Source organism: Sarcophilus harrisii, chromosome 1, assembly GCF_902635505.1.
Source record: "Sarcophilus harrisii chromosome 1, mSarHar1.11, whole genome shotgun sequence".
In the NCBI taxonomy this organism is placed as follows: domain Eukaryota; kingdom Metazoa; phylum Chordata; class Mammalia; order Dasyuromorphia; family Dasyuridae; genus Sarcophilus; species Sarcophilus harrisii.
The window spans coordinates 260,733,601-260,739,430 of record NC_045426.1 but is presented as its reverse complement, the minus strand read 5'-3'; the positions used below and the strand labels follow the sequence as shown (position 1 = coordinate 260,739,430).

General features: G+C 43.0%; 1 protein-coding gene across 4 annotated transcripts in view; it reads left to right on the top strand.

Annotated features, from left to right (window-relative positions):
* The first annotated feature begins 2,718 nt into the window (after positions 1–2,718).
* CHST12 (carbohydrate sulfotransferase 12) overlaps positions 2,719–5,830 on the top strand; it is an 88,806-nt gene continuing 85,694 nt past the window's right edge. Inside the window, exons 1-2 of one of the 4 annotated variants that reach the window (XR_004229986.1) lie at positions 2,719–2,993; positions 3,670–3,791. The gene's annotated coding sequence lies outside the window, so the exon portion shown is untranslated. Of the gene's footprint in view, positions 2,994–3,049; positions 3,086–3,669; positions 3,792–5,830 lie in introns of those variants that run through there. The other 3 variants (XM_012542826.3, XM_031941214.1, XM_003761537.4) reach the window with 3 other exon arrangements.

Here is a 5,830-nt window from a genome sequence, read left to right as displayed (position 1 = left end):
TTTTAAGTCTTCCCAAGTTTTTCTGAAAGCTCATCATTTTTCGCAGCAAAATAGTATCCCATCACAATCATACATCACAACTTGTTCAGCTATTCTCCAGTTGATGGGAATCCCCTTAATTTCCAATTCTTTGCCACTGCAAAAAGAGCTTCTATAATTATTCTTGAACATATAAATCCTTTTCCTTTTATCTCTTTGGGATATAGTCCTAGTAGTGGTATTTCTGGGTCAAAGTATATATACAGTTTTATAGTCCTCTGAGCATAGTTTCAAATTGCTCTCCAGAATGGTTGAATTCATAAATCTCCCAACAGTGTATTAGTGTCTCAATTTCCCTACATAAAATATTTCCTCAAACTGTATAGATATTGTCAAACCCACATCAACAATGTCAATTTTCCAACATACTAGAAGAATGTTATTTGTTCTTCTATCTCTCTTTCTGCTTCAGATTGGGCTTGACTTTTTCCCACAGCAGCTTTTTCGTAAAAGATCATAGAGAAACTGGTTATCTTCAAAGACTAAACATCATTAAATACATGCATATCTTTACCTAATATATCATATAGTACATAATACATAAGATGTATATATTACATAAGACATAATATGTTGGCGTACATTACATCCATGAATATAGATCAACAAAGCTATTTCCTCTAGCAGATCATTACCTTTAGGAATGGTAGATGGGAAAAAAAGGCAACCTTTGGAGATATTACACAACCTATAATTTTTTTTTTTGCCAGATTCTGGCCTGAGGAATTATAATCTTGCATAGTATTCAAACCCCGCTCCTCCCCACTCCTCTCAGAATCTTTTCTCCAAATGATACATTCAATCAGCATATTTCAGAGCCAAGTAGATCTAGGCAACTGGGGCAGTCACAATACAGTATAGAAACAAGTTTAGTACTTCCTTAAAAGAATTAGTTAAAATAGAAAATTATAAGGTTTTAGACTTTCCCCTTTCTACCAGTTACACCCCCAATGAGCTCCTCTCAATGCAGCACTATTCAGCTCTTTTTTATCCCCTTCTCCTCATGAAAGCTTCCCTAGATGTGACTTTAAGGCTGTCTAGGGCTTCTTTCCCCTTTTCGCATCTCTCACGAGGTTTGGATCCTATAGAATCCATCTCTTGCTCTGAATAGTGTGACACCCTAAAACTCCGAAGTAGATAGCCTGGGAAGAGAGAGTCTAACTCTTGAAGACTGACCTAGGCTCTAATTTTTAGTTACTGATCTGATAGGCTGGGAAGAGAGAGTCTGACTTTGAGGAGGACCTCTAATTTTTAGTTACTGATCTGATAGGCTGGGAAGAGAGAGTCTGACTTTGAGGAGGACTGACCTAGGTTCTAATTTTTAGTTACTGATCTGATAGGCTGGGAAGAGAGAGTCTGACTTTGAGGAGGACTGACCTAGGCTCTAATTTTTAGTTACTGATCTGATAGGCTGGGAAGAGAGAGTCTGACTTTGAGGAGGACCGACCTAGGCTCTAATTTTTAGTTACTGATCTGATAGGCTGGGAAGAGAGAGTCTGACTTTGAGGAGGACCGATCTAGGCGCTAATTTTTAGTTACTGATCTGATAGGCTGGGAAGAGAGAGTCTGACTTTGAGGAGGACTGACCTAGGCTCTAATTTTTAGTTACTGATCTGATGAGTCCTCATTCTAACCAGTCTAACGCATTTGTAGTCAATCTAATGGATGCGCTTTCCAAGCGAGATAAACAATAGGATTCTTAGAGAAGCCCTGAATAGGAGAGATCAGCTGTAAGAAGTTAGATTGCTTGTGAATGACAAAGTGAGAGGAAAAAAAGTTAAGGCGATGAGTTTAGACTGCTTTTTTTAGTTTTGGTGTCCAAGGGAGGAGAAATAAAGAACAATAGCTGTAGGGGACTAGTAGGGTCAAGTTTTGTTTGTTTGTTTTTAATTGTTATTATAGGTCTCCTAGCATGCTTGGTAGCTGCAGGGAAGAAGTCAATAGATAATAGGAAGGATATAGTTGAAGCTATGATTCTCTGAGGACGAGACCATAAAGAAAAGAGCACTGGCCAAAAATTACATTTTAAGGAATAAACATAATTAGATAGGAAAAGAAGAAAGAAGAATCACTGAATTAAACAGGAGCTAGAAAATAGAAGTTAAGGCCAGTGTAGTGTGGACACTAGAGAAAAAGCGTTTCAAGGATGAGGGGATGATCAGTGGTGTCAAATTCTGCGGAAAGGTTGAAGAAAAGGTCATTGGATTTAGTGCTCATTATCGAAAGGGACGATTTAATCCTGGGTTTTAGTGATCATAGGATATCTGCATCTCTTCAGCTAAAGCTGGTATTTCTCAGAAGTCTTGTCCCATTCGAATTCATTTTCGTCATTTCTCCGGTTGCAATGGATGTTTCTAAATCAGCAAAGATTGCAACTGAGAGCTGGCGTTACAATAAACGGAAAATAAACTGATTGCCGATTTCAGCGGGTCTTTTTCTGGGCTGAGGAAGTTAGTGAAGGGCTTATCTTATGAACTGGCAGACAGCTGTCGGCCTACGCTAGTTCCTCAACACCCCCCACCCCCCCTTCTCTTTCCAAGCTCTAAGACTGGGGAAGGCAGGCACGCGGCTTAAGGCGGAGTTGAAAGGGGCGGGGCCTTAACAACCCTAGAGGATTGGTTGAAGAGAGAGGGGGCGGAGCTTGGTAAACCAGGTGGATGGAGCTCATCTCAAATCATAAATAAGGCGCCACATGGCAGGGGAAAGGAGGGGAATAAAGACGCAAGGGATTTTAAGGGGAAAAAAAGCGAGCGAGAGAGAGCTAGAGCTATCAGCGCAGGCGCGATGCTGCATCCCTCGGACCCAATTCCTTCCAACTCGGCCTCTTTCTCGCGAGAGTGCGGAGTCGGAGGCGGTGCCCCTCGGCGGCCGGGGGGGCGGGACCCGGGAAATGGGGCGGCCTCTTTATGATCCGCTACTCGCGGGGCGGCGGCGCGACTGACTGACGAGGCGAGGTGAGGCGAGGCTGGCGGCGCGGGGCGGGCGGCGGCAACGGCCGGCGGCGCGGCGGGGCTGGGACAGGACGGGAGGGGAGAGGAGAGGCGAGGTCCGGGGCAGGGAGAGGGCGGGGGAGGGATGCGGGGCCGGGAGGGAGGAGGGGCGGCGCGGGGCGGCCCGGGGCGGGCGGCCGGGGACCTCAGCCGGGACCGGGGAGCTTTTGCCTAACGGTCCGCTTGTTGCCCGGCGGCTCTCGGCGTTTGCCGGGTCCTCCGGGGGGCGCTGGAGCTCGGGCTCGCCTGGGCCGCCCCGCGGCGGGGGCTGCCGTGACTCTCGCAGCCGCAGGTCTGCCCCCCTCACTCGGGCACCCTTGCATCCCCCCTCATCCTTGCACTCGCACGCTCGCACACACACTCACACACTAGGCGCAGGGTCCAGCGGATGCTAGCGCCTCGCACCCCCAGCCGCCCGCCCGCCCCGCCCGCCCCGCCTGCCCCGGGAACGTTCTCGGGACCATCCCGGAGCTCGGGGCGGCCCGACACCTTTCCGGCTGCCCCCTCTCCACCCTTAAGTCGTTTAACACTCAGTCCCTGCGAGCGCGTATGGCACGCGGCCAGGTGCTCCATCCAACCCACCTTTCTCGCTTTCTTCAGGTCTAATCCTCTTCCCTCCCTCCTTCTTTCCCTCTCTAAGGTGTTCGGAAATCGGCACGTAGGAGGGCGTGGAAAGGGAAAAGTGCTAACACACCGGGTCTGGGCTTCCCCTAAGAAGGAAGGGGAAATGGAGGAAGTGGTAGGAACCCTCCTTTTGTATCGGTAAGAAGCTTGGATTCAAAGTTATGTAGAGAGAAAGCTGTCTCCCCCACCCCCACCGCTTCTGCTTCACCGGCTTTAGTGTATCCTAGTTCCCTATTCGGACGAATGACGAGCTCTAGGCTCCATTTGTCCCATCAGGACTGTGCGTATGAATGTAGATGTACAGTTGTTCTAACATCTGTGGAAACCTTTTGTAATTTGCATTCAAATTAATGTACCACCCAGCTGCTACTTAGACAAGTGCCTTTAAAAATGGATATTGGGAAACTGTTGCATTTATATAAATGCACACACATAGATGTATAGATATGCATGCATATATGTATATATCTATATATATACACGTGTATAAATGTGTATAACATGTTATATAAAATATACACATATACAATGTTTTATATAACACATATATACATGTTATAGGTGTGTATATATCTATAGACCTGTGTATGTTTATGTATATATATATGTTTGTATAGGCATAATACAACACATAGCAAACATATAATACATCACATACATGTTATATGCAATATATGCTATACGACTGTGCATATACATGTATATATACATACATCATACATTGTGTATATGCATTATGAGGCATCAAGGTGGTGCAGTGGATAGAGTGCTGAGTCAGGAAAACTTCAGTTCATATCCAGCCTGGGACACTTACTAGCTGTGTGATCCTGGGCAAGTCACATAACCTTGTTCTCTTCAGTTTATTCATCTAAAAAGTAAGCTGGAGAAGGAAATGGCAAATCACTTCAGTGTCTTTGCCCAAAAAAAGTCACAAAGACTTAACATAACTAAACAACACAGCATATATATGTGCGTAGATATCCACACATACATATGCATATATGTGTAAACTGATAGAATTTCCACTCAGGAAACTATTTAACTTATTAATTTTAAACCCTGTCTCTTTGAGCTAATAACCCTAACCCTGCTTTTATGTTTTATTTCTTCTTCCTCAATTACCAGCCTGATTTTAAAGAATTTATTAAGTACTAACAGAATTGTGTTGTTCTTTGCATTGAAAAAAGTCAAATCTCTTTGGGAGTGAGGATTGGAGATTGGAAAGCTAATATTCTGTGGAGATTTTGTTTGTACATTTATTAATTCATTTGCTGCTTTTGAGCTGGAAAGGGGGAAAAAGTATTTATTCAATAGCACAAAGATGCTTCAGTATTATAGATGCTTTCATTAGTTTTTTTTTTTTTTTCTTCCCCTCCCTCTGGTTTAGTTAATTTTTAATTTCAGCAGAGAAAGGACTCTGTTCTCCATCATAGATTTTTTTTTTTTTTTGTACTACTAATCTTATTACTATTACCTAAATTGACTAAATCTACTTGGTTCTGTTAAGGTACTTTCAAATGATAATGTTTCTTCTTTCTTACTTTGGTAAAGTAGCTACTGTGTAGATTCTAGCATGATGTATTTAGGTTGTAGAATAGTGTTTCATAAGTGACCTTTTGCTCCAGAAACAGTTTTACCTCTTCAGTTAAAGGAAATCATGTATTAGTTGCTAATAGTAGAATTTATATCTTCCATTTGGGCTTTCAGCCATTAAGACATCACTGGCAGACTGTTGGCAATTGTGGAGATTCTGTCTGGCACCAAACACAACAAACCATAGTGTTTTTGTAATTATTAAATTATTTATTTTATATTCAACAACATAGAAGACTCAGTATGAATAGGAATGTGAGTGGCAAGCAAAGTGGTTGCATTAGTGGCTTTATAAGTTAGTACTGCCTAAACTCTATGCTAGAGATGACAGAATCTGAATTTCAGGTAGCATTCGTTAACCTCCTTAATCTTTCCTTTGGTTTGATGAGAGATCAGGGTAGGCATCATATATAACTCTCATGTACCCTGAATTATTTCTTCTCTTTCAAGAAGGATTGTTGGTAGAAAAATGGTTGGATTTGTTGTTTGCCTTCCAAGGATAAAACTAGATGACCAGTAAGAAGCAAGTTGTAGAAAGGCAGATTTGGTGTCAATATAAGGAAAAACTTTTGAGCTGTGAGTTG